At 38.1% G+C, this 23741-nt stretch overlaps 1 protein-coding gene and 1 long non-coding RNA gene across 3 annotated transcripts in view; one reads left to right on the top strand and one right to left on the bottom strand.

Moving 5' to 3' along the window:
- SEPTIN11 (septin 11) overlaps positions 1 to 23741 on the top strand; it is a 153123-nt gene that overhangs the window by 125703 nt on the left and 3679 nt on the right. The gene's annotated exons all lie outside the window — the stretch shown is intronic.
- LOC141569959 (uncharacterized) lies at positions 18 to 19087 on the bottom strand. 2 transcript variants are annotated; one of them, XR_012493682.1, is made up of 3 exons: positions 7701 to 19087; positions 6728 to 6778; positions 18 to 3627 (listed from the first exon to the last, which is right to left on the bottom strand). It is a non-coding gene; the product is annotated as an uncharacterized LOC141569959 (long non-coding RNA). The 2 variants fall into 2 exon arrangements; XR_012493683.1 differs by having other exon boundaries at positions 6728 to 15272; positions 16193 to 19087.

The following is a 23741-nucleotide window of genomic DNA, read 5'->3' as shown; positions in this document are numbered from 1 at the left end:
AATTCTGCTGAAAAAGAAGTAGGAACATAAGATTTTATTTATAATTGACTTACAATTATTCGTTAATAGAATTACTAATATAAATAATCAACTCTTCATTTAATATGGTTAAGAAAGAGATAAGGAAAAAGCATTACACCTGAAGATTATATTTGAAATCAGTCTTTATTATTTCGTTTTCTAAGTTTTACTTTTCTTATCAGAAACCTTTCTGTATTTAGTTAGATCAACCAAATCAGTTTTCAGAATTAACTGGGTTTTTATAAACAGTTATTCAGTATCATTCAATAGCTTTTTTTTTTTAAGTTGTGTCTTTTTTTTTTTTTTTTATTGGGGAACAGCGTGTTTTTCCAGAATGTCAAGTCGTTGTTTTTTCAATCTAGTTGTGGGGGTCACAGCTCAGCTCCAAGTCACGTTGTTGTTTGCAATCTAGTTGTGGAGGGCACAGCTCAGCTGGGAATCGAACCGGTAACCTTGGTGTTATGAGCACTGCGCTCTAACCAACTGAGCCACCCAGCTACCCCATTCAATAGCTTTTTTTGTCAAGCCTCTTTTCTGAATAGGATCCTCAGAGAAGCAGCTGGGAAGAATTATTAACTGGGATGAAGTATTCTGGCCATAGCAACATCATTCCATGTTGTTTTTGCCAGTAAGTTGATGAAATTATGCCTTTTGAATAGGGTCTACTGAATAGGGAAGAATCCAAGAGTAAGCATTTTAAAAAGTGAATTTTAAGTAACTTTGAAATTATGACTCAGAGTGCAATCAATTCTCGAAGGCACATTTAAGCACAACGTGGTACATTGTGTAGTACAGACAGACGGTGATAATATCAGTTGGTTTGCAAGCCACCTTTACTAGTAAAAGCTGGAGTTATGTGAGGCTTTCTGACTCAACAAATATCCAAATATTTATCGAGCATTGACTGTGTACAAGGCCTTGGGTTGAATTATAATATCAAGACGACCACAAAACCAGGAGATAATGTTATAAACACAAGTATTCCTATTGGGAAATAAGCAGTGATCAAAATTTTAAAGGAAATTTGGGGAAAACTATGCAAATATTTTGTGTAACAAAATTATAAATTTCTGTATACATCTGAAATGAAATTATTCATAAAGTCATAGAGTTCTTAATTCGGAGGACTTTTTCTTTTTTTAAAATCTATTCCAATGTCAGACTGGGCTTGTGCTTAAAATTCTCCAGGATTGGACTAGACCAGGTGGAAAGGAAGCAAATGCCCAATAGCACATAGGCTAATCTACTATTTTCCAGTGGTCTGGTATGAAATTTTTCTGACGTAAGTAGAGCAAATGCTTTCTACTGCTTTTCTAATAACTAGGATCTTGGCCTTTCAGCTTTACTAGGTTTTATGTTCTTGGAGACCCCCAAATTATGTCTTCCCCAAGGGAAAAACCAAAATGCTATCATCGAGAAACTCGGTCTCTTGTCAACTATTTTGTGTTTTTATTCTCCTTATTTCCCCTTACATCAAATTTACAATTGTACCTCTCCTCACACTTTCCTAGGTATTCTTAGGAAATATTTAGAGTTTCCACTTTCCCAAGTATTCTTAAATGCTCTCCTTTATTCGAAGATCCTATTAAGATATTAGTGGATCTATCTCACCTCCCAGTCCTCTGTTGATTGCCCCTGGTGTAGGTTCATTGTGCAGTGGTGTATCTGTTACGTCTCTAAACATGTTCTGTGCTCTTCTCCTATATTTATGTCAGGTTCCAATATACATGGAGAGTATCATCTGAAAGGTCTGCATAATGATGGCTTTATTTAGGATACTGGCTAGGTGGCTGAAAGGATAGCCTGAAAAATACAGACACCAAAGTGGTGGCTCTATAACAGAGAACCCAGCTCTGTGCTTCTTGCTGCTTCCCATCCTTAGGGAGTTGGCTCCATTTTTGTGTCTGAAAATGGCTCACCACCACATCCTGATTCCAGGCCCACTTGAAGGGAAAATAGTGAAGGAAGCGCCTGACCCGTAAGTTGCATATATTACGTCTGCTTACATTCCATTTATTATGCCATATTTGGATCTAGCTTAAACCATTATTAGTCTGGGAGATAAAGGATATTTTGTGGACAATTCGCAAACTCTGCCACACACTTATATGATCCAGATCTCTTTAAAAAAATGTTTTTGAAAAGCAACCACTAGCAATTGATGCTTTGGCTGATGCATTACTTCCATCCTAGTTCCTTTGAGATTCTTACTAGTATTTGGAGCAGGGGGTGGAAGTAGTAAGAACACAAAAGTTTTTAGACCTGTTTCAGTCCATTGTACAGTGGTATACCTATAGTGTCACAGCAAAAAGTGTAACCTCAGCATGGAGTGTCACAAAGAGCCAAATGATGACTCTGACCACCATACCCTGAATGTATAGTAATACTATAACATATTAAAGATATAACTAATACAAGTAAAACTATGAAGTGGAATGTACCCCTTTTCTATGTAGCTAAAATCTCAATAATTTGCCCTTTATAATTTGCAGTAGAGAGTCTTCCTGTTTGGGGTCTTCATCAGCCTAGTTTCATGCCCTGTTGACCCTCAAACTCCTGCTTCTTTGATCCCCACCAGGCTGAGCTTCAACACTCTACTTGCATCCCACGGGAAGCCCTTCAGTCTTATGCACATTCCACAGGATGTGTTTCCTTCCTTCCTACTCGGAATGCTGTGACTGATAAGTACACCGTTGTCTTGGTAAGGTTCTCTGCTGATGGGAACAGAAACACCCTCAACTCATCTCTATGCATGTAGGTGGAAGGATATTTATTGAAGGGATTTGGGGGATATCAGGGAATATAATTTCAGAATATAGAGTCCTATTTCGCAGAAAAGTGGAAAGTCATTCAAGAGCTACGCTTTCTGGGATCAGACGATCTCTCATCTCTGCTTCTCTGGTTATGTCCATTTGTTCCATCTCCTCTAGCCCATCTATTTTTTTATCTTTCCAAGGCTTTTGAGGTTCACTCAATTCTCGCCTGAGGCTTTGATTTGCCATGGTGTTGTGTTTGTCCCAATGCTTCCATAGCTGAGAGCTTCTCTGTATTTTGGTCCAACTTCCGAAATGAGAAAATCTAATTGGCTTAGCCTGAGTCTGGTGTTTACCCCTGGTTCAATCAGTTGTAGCCAGGAAAGTGGAGTCACCTGAAACAGGCATGACCAAAGAGGAGAAGGCAGATTCTCTTAGAATGGGTTGTGAATGGAAGATGACTGATGTACCCAGTATAAACAGAATCTTTTTATATTTTTAACCCCAATCCACATTTGGAATGAGCAGAGTTCATCCTGGAATAGTGTTACAGTTAAACATCTAGTTAGTTACAAAATACCATCTGACCAAATACCATAACTGGTTACCAGGGGTGGATTCCCCAAAGGGCACTATAGGTCAGCCCCTCTCATGACCATATAACTTGCTGCCTCTTGCATTCATCCACTCACGCTCAAGAATTGGCAGCTTCAGACTCTTCTACAGCAGTATTAGCTTCTGGAAATCTGGTGCATCTAAACCCCTGGATTCCTTCTTATTGTGGACATAGCTTCTTCACATCTCTTTTTGAAATCTTTCATGTTTCTCATCATATTCCTTTGAATTATGTGATCTGTGGGTATTATTTAGAAACAAAAATATACATTACAAATTGACCTACAGAAGAAGTAGATTGAGGTTTCTGTGGGGCTTGAAGCTCATACAGTTTTAGAGACATTTTTAAAGAAAAAAGAATATAAAATTATCAAGACAAACTTAAAGGGAAGTTGATTCTCTATTTCAAATGAGAAAAGAAACACAACAGGTATCTTTTTAATAAATGGTTCTTAAATTTCTTTGGGCAAAAAAATAGCATGGCAATCATATTAAAATACAGATTCCTAGACAAGGAGGCTTATTATCACAACTTTTATGCAATATAGCCCTGGAAGTTCTAGCCAGAGCAATTAGGCAAGAAAAAGAAATAAAAGGCATCCACATCATAAAGGAGGAAGTAAAATGGTCTCTATTTGCAGATGATATGATATTATATATAGAAAACCTAAAGACTCCACTAAAAACCCTGCTATAACTAATAAACAAATTCAGTAAAGTTTTAAGATACAAAATCAATATACAAAAATCAGTTGCATTTCTATACACTAACAATGAACTATTAGAGAAATTAAGAAAACAATCCCATTTATAATAGCGTCAAAAAGAATAAAATACTTAGGAATAAATTTAACCAAGGAGTGAAAGATCTATGCACTGAAAACTATAGAACGTTGATGAAAGAAATTGATGAAGACACAAATAAATGGAAAGATATTCTGTATTGGAATACTGGAAGAATTAATATTGTTAAAATGCCCATACTACCCAAAGTGATACACAAATTGAATGCAATCCCTATCAAAAGTCCAAAGGTATTTTTCATTGAAATAGAACAAACAATCCTAAAATTTGCATAGAACCACAAAAAGAATTGCCGAATAGCCAAAGCAATTTTGAGAAAGAACAAAGCTGGAGACATCATACTTCCTGATTTCAAACTATATTACAAAGCTATAGTAATCAAAACAGTATGGTATTGGCATAAAAACAGACACATAGATCAATGGAACAGAATGGAGAGCCCAGAAATAAACCTATGCGTATATGGTTAATTCTTTTACAAAGGTGCCAAGAATGTACAATGGGTAAAGGATAGTCTCTGTAATAAATGGTGTTGGAAAAACTGGATATTCATATGCAAAAGAATGAAACCAGACTCCTATCTAACACCATACACAAAAATCAACTCAAAATGGATTAGAGACTTGAATGTAAGACCTGAAACTGTAAGAAGAAAACATGGAGGAAAATCTCTTTGACATTGGTCTTGGCAATGATTGTTTTGGATCTGACACCAAAAGCAAAGGCAACAAAAGCAAAAATAAACAAGTGGAAGTACATCAAATTAAAAAGCTGCACAGCAAAAACCATTACCAAAATGAAAAGGCAACCTATGGAATGGGAGAAAATACTTGCAAAACACATCTCTGATAAGAGGTTAATATACAAAATACAAAAGGAACTCAATAGCAGAACAAAACAAAACAACCAACTAATCCAATTAAAAAATGAACAAAGGACCTAAATAGACATTTTTCCTAAGAAGATGTACATATGGGCAACAAGTACATGGAAAGGTGCTCAACATCACTAATCACCAGGAGAATGCAACTCAAAACCACATGAGATATCACCTCATACCTGTTATGATATCTGTTGTCAAAAAGGCAAGATAACAAATGCTGGTGAGATGTGGAGAAAAGGGAACCCTTGTATGCTGTTAGTGAAAATGCAAATTGGTACAGCCACTATGGAAAGCAGAATGGAGGTTCCTCAAGAATTTAAAAATATAATGACCATATGAGCTAGCAATCCCACTTCTGGGTATCTATCCAGAGGAAACAAAATCATTATCTCGAACAGATATATGTTTATTGCAGCATTAGTCACAATAGCCACAGTCTGGAAACAGCATAGTGTCCATCAACAGATGATGGTAAAGAAAATTATACCTACATATATATACATATATATACATATATATGTATGTGTGTGTATATGTATACAAAAATTATATCTACATATATGTATGTGTGTGTATATCTATATATATATACAAAAAATATACACATTTTAAGAAAGGAAAACTATTAAAATTGTAATAATATATACCGATAACAAAAGATGAATACAAGTCACGTTTGACTTCTGCAACCACAAGAGGTGCTCACAGTGGTTACCATCAGCGTAATTTTAATACAGTTTGTTCCTTTCTTAAAATATGTATACATTTTTTTGGCACCCTCTGTATATGGCAACATTATTCAGCCTTAAAAATAAAGGAATCCTGCCATTTGCAATAACATGGGTGAATCTGGAGGGCACTATGCTAAGTGAAATAAGCCAGACAGAGAAGACAAACACTGCATGGTGCCCCTTATATGTGGAATCTTAAAAAAAAAAAAAAAAGAAAAGAAAACATCCAAACCCATAGAAACAGAAAGTAGAATGGTGGTTACCAGAGGCTAGGGTGTGGGGGAAATGGGGAGAAGTTGGTGAAAGGGTGTAAACTTTCAGTTATAAAATGGATAAGCTCTGAAGATCTAATGTGTAACATGGTCACTATAGTTAATAATACTGTATTGTATCATTGAAATTTACTGAGAGAGTAGTGTTCTCACCAAAAAAAAAAGTAAATATACGAGGTGATGGATGTGTGAATTAACTCGAGTCTGGGAATCTTTTCACAATGTGTACATATATCAAATCACATTATACATTTTAAATATATTACATTTTTATTTGTCAATTATATCTCAAAAAGCTGGTAAAAAACCCACATATGTAAAAAAAAAGAAAAAATGTTTGTAGGAGTGTTATTTGCTTCCGACATTGGGGGGGGGGGGAGTCAGATTTCTGAATCTACTTCCAACCTAGTGAATCAGAATTTTTGAGGTGAGGTCCTGAATCTACCTTTTAGCACCTGCAGTCTCAAGTAGACTGAATACCACATTTTGAGATAATATAAGTGACCACTATAGTGAATTAGTAAGACTTTATTGATTTTTTTTGGTACATTTACTAAGGATTCCAATTATCACTGTATGAAAAAAAGAATACAAATTTTGTATGCAAGGTTTAAGGGGAATTTGTCATCAACTTCTATTTTTATTTACCTGTTTTACAACCAGAAAGAATAAGCCATTGAAGAGAAGGAAAATCAGAAGCTGCAAAAGATAATAATGACTATCATTATATTTGCCAGGATATTTACATTATTTGGGGGAGAAAATGCCCATGAATGTCATTTTTCTGTATCATAAAAAATAAGCACATGAATATAAATATATTTTTAAAATGAGATTTACTTTTAAAAATTACTCCAAATACCACAATGATTGTATTCTATAACAATTCTCTATTTGTTTCACAAGTGCTCACGATACATGTATAATGCATGCACACACACAGATTTAATAATAGTATAAATACACTTTGGTCAATCTTATTAGTTAAGAATACTATTTTGAGTGAATTAATGGTCTTATCACATTAACTTATTGCTAATATAAAGTTCAAAACATACGTATCTGAAGTAATTACCTACATATTTATTTGTGATAGAAAAAACCAGTTAATGGAGTTGACTAAATTAAATCATAAAACTAATTTAACAGCCTAAATTGCTGTACTCAAGCAAAATCTCTGTGGAATTCACATTTACAATTAAAACATTCCTGAGTTACGAAAAAAAAAAAAAGCCTGATTTTACAACGTCAAATCAGGGAAATGCTGGTAAATAAATTTAGGGGACTTCCAGAGGTACTAGCTAGGTGGGGAAAACCATAGAATGATCTCCCTTTTCTCCTAATTGGAGCATAAAGTCTTGGGACAGACTTGCCATACAATTTCTACCGCAGAGACTCTTTCCTCCTGAGGGTCCAGGTCCTCCTGGACATTGAAAATAAAGGGCAAAGGTATCACCTCAAGAGTTGGGAATCAGAAATCAGATTCTAAGGGGGTTGGGAAGTGTACATCAGCCAAGGATACAGAGTTCTCTAGAACACAGCTTTCTTGAGATATGAGTCATGTTTATCTTAGAAACAAAACTTTCTAGCTCCAAACGGAAAGAAAAAAAATCTTTCTTACTTTATGAAAAATTTCTCTCTGCCAGAATGTTAGGAAACAGCTGTGTTGTCCAAGCCCTGAGGCTCTGTGGCTCGCTTGCCAAGTTTCCTTGCTCCATCTGCTATCGGTGCCTCCCTGACCCTGAGCCAGGCCCAGGTTCTCAGTTCCACCTTTGTGCTCACGAGGAGCACGTCTGGAGTGTAGGCTGCATTCTCCAGTGCATTTGATTTCCTCCTCCAGGTAAATCAGTAGTCCCAAGAGAATCCTGGGGACACAGAAAGCATGTTGTGCCAGATGAATGCAGCCCTGTTGTAGATCTGCTTCAGAACCTGTCATTAGACAATGCCATAGCTCTCTGCTTCCTGGAAAGGTTCCTGAATGAGTTTTAAAGCTGTAACATGATTTACAACCTTATTAATTTTAGCCGCAAACTTGAGTACATACAGAATGCTCTGTTTAAACCACCAATAAACCTGTGCTGCACTGAGTGGGGTTGTATTCATTTGTGCAGTTGCACTTTTCCATAGTGTTGTAAAGTTAAAGTCTAGGCTCTCAGACAAAAATGTCCAAATGTGGTGCCTATTCCTGCACGGCTTCTTTTGGACGGTACCCATATATTTGCCACTATCATTTTTAAAATTGATTTCCAATAGAGTCTGAGGCCCTGGGTCTAGAGTTCTCTGAGACGTAGAAATGGAAGCACACAGCAGCCTTCATATAGAGCAGGTTTCACAGCTTCAGCACTATTGATGTTTTGGGCTAATTCTTTGTTGAAAGAGTTGTCGCGTTTTGAAGGATGTTTAGCAGCATCTCTGGTTTCCTCTAGGCCTGAAGTTTGCTAAACGCTATAGCCCAGGCAGCAGTTGACAAGTTTTGTTTTGTTTTATATCCACTTTCAAGCAATAAGAGCTGCCCCCTTCCCTTACATAGAATGCTTTGAGCCCATTTGCCCTTTAGGAGGTCTGATCTAATCACTGGCAACTTCTGAACCTGAGCTCTCAGCAGGACTGGAGCTTCAACCCACCCCTTTACGTTTCTGCTTTTTATTCTATTCTGTGAGCCAACCCATATCCTTCTAATGAATTCATTTTACATTATTAATCTTCCCCGCCCTACCCACCCAGTTCAGTAAATAGCACCTCCATTCTTCCAGTTGCTCAGACCTGAAACTTTGCAGTCCTCTTTGATCCCTCATTCTTTTCACATCCTGTGTCACTGCTGATCCAGACAGACAGCACACCAAAAAAGTATGTGAGAAAAATTTAATACATTATTTACAAAGATGTGGTCAGGTTAAGGGAAACTAATAAATGGTGAAGCACCCAAGAGGTAGTCAGTGGCAAGCCGTAACCACCAGTAATCTGGAAGAAGCCAAAGGAGGGGAGGGTTTACCAGAACCAGCAAGAGCTGTAGTTACAGTAGAGAAGGGCAGCCATTGGCAAACTGTAGCCTGGCAGGGAAGGAGTCAGGAGAACACCCATGCTGGGCTTATTCTCCTCGGCCCTCCAATCTCCTTGTAGTTCATTTCATTGTCTGAACTCAGCTAAAGGAAGACAGGAGAGTCCAGGTGTGTGGTCTGTGGAGGTCAGACTTCCGGCCAGGGCTGGCAGTGGGGAGTGGATCAAAGGGGCAATCAGAGAATCCTGAGGCACCTGCTTCAGCAAATCTGTCTGCTCCACCTTGAAATTTGAGCTATATCCAGAATTCAACTCTCATTCACTACCTCCCTCATTAGCCTCCTCGTCCAAACCGCTGTTTCTCACCTGGACAATTGCATTAGCCTCCCGCCTCTATCCCTTTACCTAGCTTTATTTTTTTACAGCACTTATGACTCCCTAAAATATTGTATGATTTGTTTATTTGCTTATCATGTCTATTTCTCCACTGGAATGTAAATTCCATGAAATCATAAACTTAATCTGTTTCATTAATGCTATAAAATTCGTTATACATTGTAGGCAGTCAAGAAATATTGAATTAATTAATTAATGCATAAGTTAATCTGATTTGATTTCTGTTGCTTATATCCAAAGAACCTTAGATGATTCGGGTACAATGTAATCTCATTTTGTTTTTTAAAACGTTTATTTGTGCATGTTCAAAAATAGTAAAAGTAATTAGCACTGGAGAGTGGGACTTTGGGTCATTTTAATTTTCTCCTTTGATTTTAATACTTCTGAAATGTTCTACAATGACTATATATGATCCTTGTAAGCAGATAAAATAAACACTTGTATTTTAAAATACTAACATCTACCAGATCTTCTAGAGAAGCTCGGCACTTCTTTTCCATCTTTTGGCGACCCTTCCCTTTTCTCACAATGGCATTGCCAAACCTTTTTCAAACTCTTCTTAAACACTCATGCTGGATCCATTCTCCATCTTCTCTAACCTGCTCTGTGCTCTAGGAAGCAGGTCCATGAAATCGCAACAATATGGCTCCCTTGCATGGCAGCCTCCAGTTGGGTTCAGCTAATTGCTTTAGGTGAAAGCTAGAGGGCAAGAGGAGAGTGAGGTCAGATTACTTATCCCCCCCTCCAGCTCCTTCTTTACCAGCTCCCTGCAGGTTGGTTCTGTCCTTTTCCCTAAAAGTGGTCCTCTCCAAACAGCTTTCCCTGGATTCCAGAAAGTGCTCCTTTCGCTTCGTCAAGCCTATGGATGGTAATAGTTCCCCCATTACTAGTCCTGGGGTGATGCAGCATATGTTGTTCTTCCCAATCCTTGCTCACAACTCTATAAACTCTTCTCAAATTACCCAATTCAAGGGCTCCATATCTTTGCTTCCAAGGTCCCATGCTAAACATACAACCCCATCCTCTTCCATTCAATTTCACTGTGCTTAGTTGTTGTGTCTCCGTAGTCTCCTTCAGTTTAGGACAGTTCCTCAGCCTTCCCTGACTTCCACATCCTTGATCCTTTTAAAGATTGTAAGTTAGTTATTTTGTAAAATACCCCACCCTGTAGGTTTGTTGGATGTTTCCTCATGATTGGATTCAGGTCATGCATCTTTGATCGGTTACAGAAGCAATGCTGTGTTCTTCTCATTGTCTCCTATCAGGTGATTCGTGATTCTAATTTGTCCCATCGCTGGTGATGTTAACTTTGATCATTTGCTTACGGTGGTGTCTGCCAGGCTTTTCCACTGCACAGTTACTCTTTCCCCCCCTTATAATTAAAACAATAATACATACATACATACATACTTTGTAGGGAGATACTTGGAGACTATGTAAATGTCATTCCTTTTCAAATGGTCAGTTAATCCATTTGTTTATATCATGTGGGTGAGTATGGACTAATGCTCTTCTAGTTTAGTCAATGACTTATATGTCCTCTTTGAGATGTTCCCATTGTTCTCTGAAGCTATCCTTACTTTCTGGCATAAGATGCTCCAGCCTTATCGTACATTCCTAACCCTTACCCTGGAATCAGCTATTTCTTCAAAGAGTTCTGGTTCCTTTTAGCAGAGAAAAATATTTATAAACCAACATCTGGGCACTAGTGGGCTCATTTCCATTGGGGTGACACTGCTCCCAGGTCCTCAGAATGGACATATGTACATATAGTGCATACATTTGTATCTATGCTTAGTTTTATCTTCTCTATTTCTTTGTATTGAAAGCCACACCGATCTCTGCAATTCTAAGCCAATACCTCATTCTTATTGTCTCCCTTTCTGCAATTTTAACTTGTTTTTTTCACAGTGAGAAACCTGACTCCCCTGTCCTCGATATATTTACTTATTTGATCAATCCCTCGTATGTAACCAGTTCTAACTGACACTACTCTCTCACCGCTGCCCTCCTCACCTTGATTGGGCTCTGACACCCAGCCCCGGGCTACTCCTCTACCTCGCCCAGATGCTTTCCTCTCACTGCTGGGCTCCTGCATCCTGAGCTGAGAAGCTCCCTTGCAGAGATGCCTCTAGCACTCCAGTGAGAGTCTGCCATCCCGTGTGGGCTACCATGGCTCTTCCCTTACTCACCCATGGGGACACCTATCTAGCTGAGCCCCAGTCTAATGGGATTTGGATTGAATTGCTCAGGAAGTAAACAACTGAATGAAAGAGAGCAAGAGGAGGAAAGGGAAAGAGAAGGAGAAGAGCATTTCTACTTTCTAAAAAATATATATTATCAATAACATTCCTTTTTGTACTTGAATCTTCATCGTTAATTCAGATTATTTTCTGGGATAGATTCCCAGAAATGGAGTTACTGGGTCAAATGTTATAAACCAAATAACGTGTCTTAATTTTTACTCCCGCCAGCAGTATATGACAGTGTTTTATCCTAGACAGCTTTGGATATTATATTTAATTAAAAATTTTTTTGTTAATTTTATAGATGAAAATAATGTATTGTTTCATTTTCTGTTTCTTTGCTGAGGTTGAACATTTTTCCATTTGTTTATTTAGCCATTTTTAGCTTCTCTTGTATAAGTTATTTACTTTCTTGTCCATTTACATTTTGGAATTTTAGTAGTTTTGTTAGATCGATATATTAATGATATCAATTCTTAGTCATATTCACTACAAGGCAGATTAGTTTTTAAACCACAATTAGCTTCCTCTGACCACCCTCTACGTTTGTACTTGTCTTTCTCTGCTGCCAATCAATATCTTCTCAGGTAAATGCAAACTAAGGGTAATATTATTCTAAGAAAACAAAATTAGGAAACTAAATGGCTTGTTATAAAAAGCCATTTAAATATATGGTGTACTTTTTAAAAACAAACTGTAATTTGTAGATCATTCTTACTTGTTTCGTGAAAAGGTTGTGTATGCAAAGTGGCCTCCAAATGCCCTACCGTGTTCCCCGCAAAATGAGACCGGGTCTTATTCTAAGGTTTGCTCCAAAAGACACATTAGGGCTTATGTTCAGGGGATGTCATCCTGAAAAATCACTCTAGGGCTTATTTTCCGGGAAACACAGTAGGCCAAAAAATGAAGCAGACAAGTCCAGCTTGTCGGTTTAAAGAATTTTAATAGGGAACGTACCCAAACATGCAGAAACACAGTTCTGGGCGATAGCAGGACCAAATGGACCCCCACACTGTTCACCCCCCCACCACACACCTGTTTTATACCCAGTAAGGAATGGACCTACATAGTCAGAAAGGAATGCAGGACTAATACAGGGGGAACAAAGGGACCGCACACGGGGGACGCTGGTGCCAGAACAGTTAAAAGATAGATAACACTGACAGCGCCTTGCCTGGGAGGAAGGAGTAAATGGTGGAGGAAGGATTAATGGTAGTTCATGATTAATGTGGAGCCTCTGTAGACATTCCACAGTCCACTTGGGGATAAGCGGTAGGGGTCGGGTTCAGGTGGGTTAGTTTTAAAGTGGAGTCAGCTTTTCAAGATGGAGCCAGTTCTATCGCACAGTATCTTTTTTACTCTCCATTAGTTTGATAGATTTGTCTAATTTTTTCCAACTTTTTCACTTTATCTATTTTGAGGCTGTGGTATTAGTAATGTTATATACTGGTGAAGTGAACTGTTCATCATGTATCTCTTTTATCATATATATGTGTGTATATATATATGTGTGTGTATATATATATATGTATAAATATCTTAAATTTTAATATAGTGACATCAGCTTTTTGGGGGTTGGTATTTGCATGCTATAAATTTCCAACCTTTTATTTGCAACCTTTCAATATTCTTATATTTTAGGTGTGTCTCCTCTTGTGAGTCCTGACCCTGGCAGGATATAAATAGGCAGTGCACTCAAAATGTTAACTGAAGAGAGTTTAATGAAGAAATTCTTCAGAGAGGTGCAGACAGCATTAAGGGAACCAATAAAAGATGGTGAAATATTCAGGCACTAGAAACAGGAAAAGCATTTATACCCTAGTCCTGAATTGTCAACAGAGGGAGCAGTGTTACTAGCACCCAGTATGAGCTGTTGCTAGGAGACAGGGCACCTGTAGGATCTGTGCTTAGAGGTAACACAACCACTGAAAAGCTCTGGCCCAGCAGGGAGCAAAACTGGAGGAATTAATACCCCTATTTCTCTCTCCTCCCACCCTGTGATCACCTGCCACTCTCTGCTATTGGCCAAATGCAACCAGAAGGCAAAGGACATCAGGCGTTGCAGAGCATAAAGCTGGGCCCATAGCTAGGCTGACAAGAGTGGAGAAAAGCCCTCACACATGTAAACAACTCATAGCTGGATTTTGTTGTTGTTATCCAGTCTGATAGTTTTTTTTTTTTTTAATGGAATGTTTAGCTCATTTACTCACATTTATTGAGATTACTAGTGTAATTTATTTCTAAGATATTATTTTATGTCCCACATTTTCTATGCTTCTTTTCCTATCATGACTGCTATTTGATCATTTGAGCAATTTTTCTTATCCTATCCATTCCCTGCCTATTATTTCACTGGCTACTTTAGAAATTTATCATATCGTGTCTAACTTTCTCTTAAACAATAGGAGGATCATTGGAACACTTTTGCTGTAATTACCCCTCTCCTGACTTGTGTGCAATTGTTTTGGGGTATTTTTAACACAATAAGATATTGTTGTTTTATATCTAAATATAATATGTTTAGATATAAATATGTATTTATAATATGTGGTCAATATTTATTTAGTTTTACCTACTTTCTTTGCTCACTATTCATCCTTGAATTTAGGCGTTCCACCTTGAATCACGTTCCTGCTTTTAATCTTTTGGAACATCCTCTGTTAAGATCTATTGGTAATAAACTCTTCTTGCATTTTCTTGTTTCTGAAAATGCCTTTATTTCACCCTTATTATTGAATGACATTTTTGTTAGGTATATAATTTTAGGTTGACATCTTTGGAGATATTATTCTACTGCCTTAGGGCTTTCATGTATTTGTTGAGAAGTCTGATGTCAGCGTAATTGTTACTTCTTGGAAGGATAGATTTTAAAATATTTTCTTTGTTTCTGAATTGCTGCAGTTTCATTGTGATATGTCTAGATGTGGATTTCCTCTTATATAGCCTGCTTGTGATTCATGGATGATTCTAAAACTGTCAACTGGTGTCTTTCAATGGTTCATAAAAATTATCAGATTTTATCTCTTCAAATATTGCTTTTACCTCACTCTCTCTTGTCCATTTTGAACTCTTAGTAGGTATATTATTAGATTTTTCTCTCCATCCTCCATGTTGTTTAATCTCTCTTTTCCGTTTCTTGACTCTTTGTGCTGCATTCTGCATGATTTCCTCAGGTCTATCTTCCAGTTCACGATTTTTTTTCTTTAACTGTGGCCGATCTGCTATTTAGCTTGTTCATTAAACTTTAGCTTTTAATCCTTATAGTTTTCATTTGTAGAAATTCTGGTTGGTTCTTTTTCAAATCTGCTTAGTTATTTTTATAGTCTTTTCTTCCATATTTGTATTTTTAAACCTTTCTTTTATTCCTTTGGACATATTGGGCATATTTATTTTATTTCTGTGTCTAATAAGCTAGTACCTGAAGGTTTGTGGGTCTGATTCTTCTGTTTCTGCCAGCTATTGCATAAAATGCCTTCTTTCTTTATGAATTTTATGCATTTTGTGATTCTTGTGCTGCTTTTCTTGTACCTTTATCTGGGGAAATACTTTGAGGCCTGAGTGGAAAAAAATGTCCTTTCAGAATTTGCATTTGCTTCTGGATGGCGAATTGTATGTTCTAAAGTTGGTGACAACAATATCTCCATCCTATATGTTCTTCTTACAATGTGATTTTGACACTCCTCCCATTGACAAGTGGGGGTCTATGTTTCTGCTCCTTGAATCTGGGAGGGCTTGTGACTAGAGTGGAAGTGATTCAATGTGACTTCCAAGTCTGGGAGATAAAAGGCAATATAGTTCCCCTCTGGTTCATTTGGGATGCTTTGCACTTGGAACCAGCCACCACACTGTGAGAAAGCCCATGCAGCCACATAGAAAGGCCATATGTAGGTATTCTCGCCAATAGCCTCAGCTGAAGTCCTAGCCAACAGCCTGCACCAATGACCAGATATGCAGGTAAGCTAGCTTACAGAAAATTGCTGCTTCCAGCCCCTGAATCTTCTCAGATAGGCACCAGACAACATGGAGTAAAGACAAGTTGTCTCTGTAGTGCCCTTTCCAATTCTGGACCCACAGAATCCATGATATAATAATATCCCTGCTATTTTATGACACTGAGTTTGGGAGAACATGGGTTCTTATTCAGCAATCAATAACCAGAATACTTCTGCCAGGTACCTAAGGATAAGACAAACCTAAGACTACTTCAACTTAAATTTTAGGCTTTAGCGTTTGGGGGGCAACAAAAGTAGTATAAATTCAGGCTACAAACCTGCTTAGGGCTGGTGTGTAGCTATGAATTATTACAAGAGATTTTGTTTTTTCCCCCTCTACCCAATGGCATGGTTTATGAGTGGCGCTGTTCCTCGTGGTCCCATGGTTTGGCAGTATGAGTAGAAGACGGGTTTATAGCTAGCTCATGCTTACACTGAGTATTTGTCTCTTTGGTTTGGAGAAGCTTTTTTAGATTCCTTACTTTGGGTAGATCTTGGATTTCATTCCCTGCTCTCTTTTCTCTGTGAATTAAAGAAAAAACAAAAACGCAATAAAAAAACTGAGGCTTAAGTTCACCAGGCTTTGATAGTGCCCTCAAAAGGGAAACAAGTTTCATTGCTCCCTTTATTAAGTTTCTGGCTTGTATGTATATCTTCTTTTTTTCCCCACTTAGCTCTTTGAAGCATTTAAGAAGATGTTTTGCATGTTATATATAGAATTTTTGGCAGTTGTCAGCAGGTGGCTGGGTCAGGACCCCGTGAAGGACTGAATTGTGTTCCTCCTAAAATTTATAAGTTGAAGTCTTAACCCCCAGTACCTTGAAATGTGACTGTATTTAAAGATAATGTGTTTAAATAGGTGACTAAGTTAAAATGAGCCATTAGAGTGGTCTATTCCAATATGACTAGTGTTCTTTTTAGAAGAGGAAATTAGGAAACAGACATGTAAAACGAGAAGATGATGTGAAGACACATGGAAAAGATGGCCATCTCCAAGCCAAGGAGAAAGGCCTCAGGAAAACCCAACCCTGCCTACACCTTGATCTCAGACTTCTAGCCTCAGAACAGTGAGAAAATAAATGTTTGTTGTTTAAGCCACCCAGCATATGGTACTTCATTATGACAGCCCTAACAAACTGAAACAGGAACTCCTTCCCCATTCATTTGCTTGGTTAATCAGTAGTTGTGAACACCATTAATACCAATTTACAAAGGTACTGGCTATTCAAGTTGTATTTTTTGCAACTTCTGTGTTTCTTCTGACTTCTCTCTTGCTGTCTCCCTTTTGACCATTTTATTGTTCTTTAACACTCATAAACAACATGAGAGAGGAGCAGAGCGGCAATGAAATCTCAGTTCTTTGGTTGTCCCTCCTAGTTAACACCTTAGGTTATTAATGTGATATTGGAGGAAGGCTAAGTCAAGTTTTTGCATAACTCCATGTGTTATTCCATGTGATTCTAAACATTGTAATAATGCAGCCTCTTGTTGTATAGGTTATATATATAATACTACATAGATCAAGGTATAATCTATGTTTAAAAAACAAGGTCAACTGAGTACATTTTAAAGATCTTACTGACTTGATTCAATGATTCATGAATCAGGCATCATCCAATCTAGCAGACAGAAAGGAGCTCTGAGGAGCTGTACAAAATGAAAAACTTTTCTAGGCAGAAGGGAGCAGAAACAGGAAAGTTATACTAAACAAAAAAGCAAACTGGTTATGGGAAGGTCACTTTCCTTTAGGGGATGACAGGAGTGTATCAGGCAGATCACCTCACTAGTGCTGATTTGGCGATTCCTGATTGGCTGGTTTAAGATTCCATTTCTGGGAGAGCTGAAACTGGAATTATGTTAAGTCTTGGTTTAGTGATTTGGGGCTTAGCATAAGTAACTCAATTTTGGGCCTATTGTCTGGTGTTTTGCATCTACAATATATTGCATGTTGCCCAAAATTCATGAAGGTTTTTAAGCTACTCAAATAACACAAAAACTTAAAGTTGCAACAGGGAAACCATCAGTATGCTTATATGCAGTAGTTATACATTAAGATATATAAAATTAAAAAGAAAAAAACACCCATTAGTTTATCTAATCTTTGGAATTTTAGTTCCAAAAATAAATACTTAGAAAACCTGGAAGAAACATTATTTGTTATTCAAATCAGTTCAAAATGTATAACCTAGACACTGAATCAATTTTCCTCAATGGGAATCTTATGAAGGCTTGCCTAAAAATTTCAAATTATTTTTGGAGATAATAAAATGTAATACAGAAACAGATGGAGAACCCAAACCAAATACTTGTTTTATCAAAATAAGTTGGAATTGTGTTCAAGTACCAAGTAAGTCACAGTTCTGTTCTTTCAGATCAATTTAACTTCATTATATTTACTCAGGTTTAATGAAAGAGTCCTCACAACATATATGTAATATTGTCATTTACAAGAAACATGTATTTGGTCATTCAGGTGAACAAAATATATTTCTTATATATATTTGGTCTTCATCCACAGTTTCCAGCTCACAGATCCCAAAGAGTGACAAAGGTATCTTTTGTTATGCTAATGAGGTGACTTGGAAAGCACCTAAGGATGGGGGCCAGTTGCCAATGGAGCCAACCATGTGATTAGAGGATTGGAAATTTCAGTCCCACCCCCTGACTTCCAGGTGGGGAGGAAGACTGGAAGTTGAACGAATCATCAATGGTCAATGATTTCATCAATCATGCCTAATGTAATAAGCATCCATAAAACCCCCAAAAGACAGGGTTTACAGAGCTTCTGGGTTGGTGAACACATGGAGATTTGGGGAGAGTGGTGTACTACAAAGGGGCATGGAAGCTACACACCCTTTCCTCATTCCTTGCCCTACGCATCTCTTCCATCTGGCTGTTCCTGGGTTATATCTTTTTATACTAAACTGGTGATCCAGTAAGTAAAACATTCCTCTGAGTTTTATGAGCTACTCTAGCAAATTAATCGAACCCTCTTTGAGGCATTTTAGAGGCTAAAAAAAGAGAGGGTTTGGATAGGGGGTGTGATATATGGAAAGGAACTAAATCTCAATGGTGAGATTCTCATGCTTGAGAAGGGACAAGCCAGCAGAAACCAACCTTCCCTTCCCCAAACCTATTTACTCTCCAGCCCTACCATGGTGTGATAGATAGGGCAGTAGAGTTCGCATTCTGGCCCTGCCACTGTGTAACGATGGGTATTGTGCAATTTTCTCCCATGAGCATCAGTTTCTAGAGAGGAGGATCTGATTTCTACCTAGTCTCTGAGAGGAGAATAGACAACAACGTAGGAAATTTTTTGAAATAGTTAAGATTTATCCTTTGAGGTTACGAACTTTCTGTTTACTTGCTTCCAAAAGTATGCCTTTACCTTTTTATTCCCGCCTCCTAACTCCAGCTTTCCCTCCCACTTCACACATTTAGTTATCCACACACACATTGAGAACACACACATGCAGAGACATTCAGAAATTTTCTCCCTAAGTCAGTTTCCAAAGGCCCTCTTTTCTTTCCCCGAGTCCAACCACCCTCAGCTCTAGTGGAATCTAGTGGAATTTTCATGAAGTAAATACTGGGTATAATTTGTGGTTATAAAAAAGCTTTTATTAATCCATAATTTAATCCAGACGTAATTTATGAGCAAACATTTTAATTAGGCTATTAATTCCATTAGAGTATTGGGGTTTATATACCCTCTGCAATAAGATCTTTGTACTTTCCTTGTTGGTCCTTATTCCCTAGTTTTCTATGATTTAATGCCTTCGGTTACATGGTTTCAATACCACGATATTTTGGGCAGCTTATCTCCATCCCCTCAAGAAATTAGGGGGCTTTCTTGGACATGATCCAGCTCTCCACTCTGTGGGCATTCATGGTTAGGTGGATGAAATCTAAAGGAGAGTTAAAGAGGCATTTGGAGGGGCCCCATGCTCCCTCTATTGAGGGAGCAATGTCCCTTTGCGAGTAACCTCATCAGCTTTCACCCCTCAGATCCCTCTTGCATATCCTCTATGCACGTACACACGCAGAATGAGGTCAGTTTTCCCATGTGCATCAAAGTGGATGAGCAAATACAAGCTTATCATAGCTCTTCTCTAACCACAGTAGAGTGTGCAAGCCCAGCACCTTAGGATTTGAAGATTCCAGGAATATGTTCTGTAAACATAAAAAGAGAAGTATGAACAATATGGCTAATCTGAAGTAAAACAGACTATTTTAAGTATTTACTATTCTCCTTTCCCCAAACTGGAGGCTTTGGTAAGTTCAGTGACTTCACTTGGGCATCCAGAAGAGAGCGTAAGGCTGAGGTCTCTGGGTTTTCAAGCGACTCTTCCCACCACAAGACCAAATTTCCTTTGTCTCCTATTGTTCTGCAGAGAAGAATGTAAAACCTAAGCAGTGGGGGTGGGGGTGATCACAAGGCCTTGAAGGGAAACACCTTGATGTTACTTAGCAAGACAAAATCTGAATTTGGATGGTTCTGTTAAGAAATTGCTTTGTAAATTCAATAGGAGGCTCTCAATGTGTAATTTAAATGAAAGAAACAATTTGGTAAAAACCTATCGTCTGCTGGGTACCATGATACGTGCCAGGAATACAAAGAATGCACAAAATGAAGTTCTCACTGTCATGTGTTAAAAACCATCACTGAAGAACAATGAGGAGATGTGTAGTAGACGCTGCCCAGCCCAGACCCCCTGTGTAGGCTGGGGCAGCCCTCTTTCAGCGGCTGTGAGTGGCTTGGCTAAGAGCTCGTACCTGAGACTTTCTCTAGAGACTAAGTGGAGCCCTTTCCTGAGACTGATGAGAGGTTATACTCTTCCTCCCCTATCCAAGGGTAACCACGGAATGACTCATTTCCACTCTTCTATGTTCTTCCCCAAACTTTTACTTGCGACCGTATCCTTACTCAGCTCTTTCCTATCCTGCTTATTCTCCTCCTTGCAGCTTTTTCCTAAAGAGCATTCACTCAATAAAGTACAAATGCTACAGCCCCTTTCTTAGGCTCTGCTTCTACAAAACCCAAGCTAAGACAACTGGTGTTGCTTTAGGTTACTGAGCAGTTCCTTACATGCATTGTCTAGGGTAGGATTTATAACAATATGCAGGTCTATAAGCTTTAACAGACCCTAACATTTTCTATTATCTATAGGACATTTAACATGCTATCCCCACGTTCCTTCTATTTTTCTTCTAAAGATTAAACAATCTAGTTTTTCAATGTGGGCTTTTAGTTAATATTTTTTGGCACTTAAGACCTATTCTTTGGGAATGGAATAACAGAACAGTAAATATGTATGTATCCTTCTGTGAATGATACGTGTTTCAGCACTTTCCTACAATTGTGTGGTCATTAAAATCCATTTCAGTCAAACAACATTTTCCCACAATCCTTACAGAATAGTAGAATAAAAACTATCTAGGGGGTAATGGGTAGTCTTATTGTAGAGGCCATAATTCTTAGCAAAGCTCTAGTAAGATGCTGGAAGTGTCAGCTATTGTACTGTGTTCCTTACTCATGCATCTCAACAAGTAAGCTCATGACTGCATGATGAAGAACAATACCAATGCAAACCTTATCAAAATTAATTGTTTTATTATAACACCAGTTTTTATGGTGGACAACTCCCACTGTCCATTCTCCTGTCTCACACGCTGGTCCCTCAAAGCAATCATAGTCTCATTTTTGATTCTCTTATGATTCTCTTAAGACATAAATATTTCACTACCAACATCTTAAATATTAATAAATTAGGCTAATTTATTAGAGACACGATTAAAACATTAGAGCCATCTCCAAAATATGCTTCTCCTCTCACTCTGCACAAGAAATGATCATTTAAAGACAAAGACAGGGCAGTGTTGAAGGAAAAATTATTCAAGACTTGGTGACAGTAAGACAGACTAATCAAGGGGGACCACCTCAGTGGGGTTTTGTAGTGGGGTAGAAAGATCTGACTCAACTCAGACTCCAACAAGAACAAGTGGGGATTTGTAGCCAAGGAAGAGGGTAGGGGTCAGTGGATGGAAAATTACTCAGGGAAAAGGAGGGGTTTTGCTAGCAGACTCAACAGAATTCTTGCTGAAGGCAGGCCAGGGTGATAAGATATCAAGGGTGGGGGATTTTTGCTAAACTGTGTAGCATGATTCCTCTTCAAATGGATTCTACAAGGACAGAGAGGGAAGCACAGGTCTGGCCTGATCCAGCAGAGAGCTCACAGGAGCCTGGTTAAAATTAGGTCAAGTAGAGAGAGTCTTTGTCAGTAGTAACTAAGAATCAATGGAGGTTGTAAATTTAGTGGAATAATAATTAACCTTTAGTATGGCCAATTGCTATTCTAAGAGCTTTGCGATATTAATTTGTTTAATCTTTATAATCATATAAGTAGATAATATCCCCATTTTACAGGTAAGGAGACTGAGGCGTAGATAGCTTAAACAACTTTCCCAGAGTCTCCCAACTGTTGACTGAAGGATTTAAACTTAGGAAGTCTGGTTAGTGAATCCATTGTCTAACCAGTAAGACATATGGCCTTTTTGTGCAAGAGCTATGGAGAATTAAAGCCTAAGATCTGAGTAGAGATTTTTCAGCTGACAGTGAGCTGGAATGTCTGACAGAATAATTTATAACCTCATCTCACTAGTTAGTGTACCATAGTTACAGACGGAATTTTAGATTAAGTAGGTCAGTTTCTGCAGCATCTTAAATGAAAAGGGAACTGAAAGTACTGTTCATACTTATTAAAATGCACGTAAACATCAATGTTTCCTTAAAAAACAACAACAATTCTTACTAGACAATTGTATATTTGCATGCTAAGAGGAGAGAAATTGCAAATTTCAGAAAACTCTCATCGTTGAAAACTCTCTTAGGGCACATTAAAAACTGAATTTGTTCATTCTTGATGGTTTTAGACTGTTTTGCACAAATGCAGACTCCTTAGGATTTTGCATTTAGTGCCTTTGATTTATAATGTTATTTATTAGGCAAAGAATACAGTATGATGGCTATTATGTGAAAACTCAGAGACAGCAGTTACAAAGTAGGTCTGGAAAACAAGATTGCCAGTTTGGAAAGGAAAGAGAAGGAAAGGTCAAGTCCCACATTTTAAATGAGATGGTTGCATGGTAAGTAGTACAGTGGTAGAGCTCCTTTCTTAAAGTAACTTTTTCTTTTTTTCAAATTGGCTGAAGGTTGTTGCTATCATCAGAACCCCTCCTCTAAAATATGAAATTATATCTAATAAACATTACTCTTCTTTGGAATGGTTAACAGTATTAGACCATGAAAGCTCTAACACAGGTGAGTTTCCCAGCTGTTCTCCTGGAGCAAAAGACTGTAACATGGAACAGATTTTGCTTGAGTGAAAGGAAAGGAAAGGAGCAGGTCTGGCATGTGGGGTACTGCATGGGGGCTGAGCGTGTCTGGTACAAAGTGGGCTCTGAGAAGCACAGGTACATGGTAGGGGGAGGCCAGCAAAGGGACAGATTCCTTAAAACTCATTCTGACATCATTGCTGGGGGGGCAGCAGATTTTTGTGGGTTTTTTGAGGGTGGTAAATCTGGAATGTCCTTTCGCAAGGTCACAAGATGGAGCTGCATCCATTGGGATCACGTAAACGTTGTTTTGCCTGACTTGGTGTATATATGTGTAGTAGACATCTTTTGGAATTAGCCAACTATTAACAAACAGCCTCCCAACCCCTCCTTTACCTAACTGCCCCAATCTGCTGATCCCAGCTGATAAGATCAACCACTCCCTAATCCCCATATTATTACTCCATCGTCATTCCCATTTTATGGGTTCCTTGACTCTGCCTGTCATCTGCAGTTCACTGTACCAACGATGAATATTTGACCCAAGCTGGACCAACACTTTCCTCATAAATTTGGAATGGAGGTGGATGAGGAGTAAAGGGAAGGAAGAAAGGAGGGAAGGAAGAGATTGATTCAATTTCCCTGTGAGGTAGCCCGGTGACCTGCAAACTCAGGAATTGTGTGGAGCCTTATTCC

Source organism: Rhinolophus sinicus, linkage group LG02 (genome assembly GCF_036562045.2).
Source record: "Rhinolophus sinicus isolate RSC01 linkage group LG02, ASM3656204v1, whole genome shotgun sequence".
NCBI classification, from domain to species: domain Eukaryota; kingdom Metazoa; phylum Chordata; class Mammalia; order Chiroptera; family Rhinolophidae; genus Rhinolophus; species Rhinolophus sinicus.
The sequence above is the reverse complement of the archived record's forward strand: the minus strand, read 5'-3'. Positions and strand labels throughout refer to the sequence as shown.